The following is a 1120-nucleotide window of genomic DNA, read 5'->3' as shown; positions in this document are numbered from 1 at the left end:
ATACAAAATAAAGGCCAAATTCTTTCATCTGAATTCAACTATTTACAATTTGATGTCACTGGTCAGGTTTCATCTCTTACTAATGTCCCCTGCCATATGCTCCAGTCACACCACCCTCCTCATCCTTAAGATGCAGATGACCATGCACCAAGACCACCAAGATGAGTAAGATAGGTTTCAACTACCAAGAACCACAACTGTTGGGGAACACAAGGAAAAAAAAGAACTTAATGATATTTAGCAATAAAGGATGTGATATAAAATACAAATTGAATACAAAAAGGTAAGTTATTTATTCAAACTACTAAAATCAGAGAAGCTTTCTATAAAAAAAATAAGTAGGTGTTCATGGACTAAAGAATAATGTTTAACACTTAAGTAACACTTAATATATATGCCAGATTCTATTCCAAGTGATTTACATATATTAACTGATTTAATCCATTTTCTTAGATGATGAAATTAGAGACAAAAAGAGTTTAAGTAAAACAAACATAATAATAATAATAATTGCTATTGTTTTTTGAATGCTTAAACATGCCATTCAACGTCCAAAGCACTGAAAAGGAACAAAATGGAATCGAGGCTTTAGTGAAAAAAGCAATGGGAGAGATGGCAACTACTTCATTTTGTAACTCCTCTGGTAGATTTTAACCCCAAGAGATTCTTTCCTAAAACAAGATGCATTTAATTACCCATATAGTTATAAATTAAAAAAAAAAAATTAAGCAAAATTATAAATTTAAAAATTAATTAAAAATTTAAAAAAAATTAAGCAGAAGTATGCTTTACCCAGTTTTCTGACCAGCCTTAACTGATTTATTCAACAAATGCCTATTCACTACCTCCCCTTCATACCAGAATCACAGAAAACAGGTGGGATTATATTAAGGTTCAAACTGGTGCAGAGAAAGCTACAGTCTAGAGTGCTCTCAGACACATAAGCATAGAGGAAAGAGCTGCAACTGTGGGGAGACATTCATGCCAGCAGAATCTGGACAGGTACCAAACGCAGAGTCAATAGGTATAGAAAAGGAGGTGGCGGCAATGGGACAGGAATCAGAACAATTAAGTCATATATATATTAAACAGCTGAGCCAGATCTTTTATTCCTCCTACA

Source organism: Orycteropus afer, unplaced genomic scaffold, assembly GCF_000298275.1.
Source record: "Orycteropus afer afer isolate SDZICR_OR568_19922 unplaced genomic scaffold, OryAfe1.0 scaffold00424, whole genome shotgun sequence".
Classification (NCBI taxonomy): Eukaryota; Metazoa; Chordata; class Mammalia; order Tubulidentata; family Orycteropodidae; genus Orycteropus; species Orycteropus afer.
Note: the sequence above shows the minus strand (reverse complement) of the source record.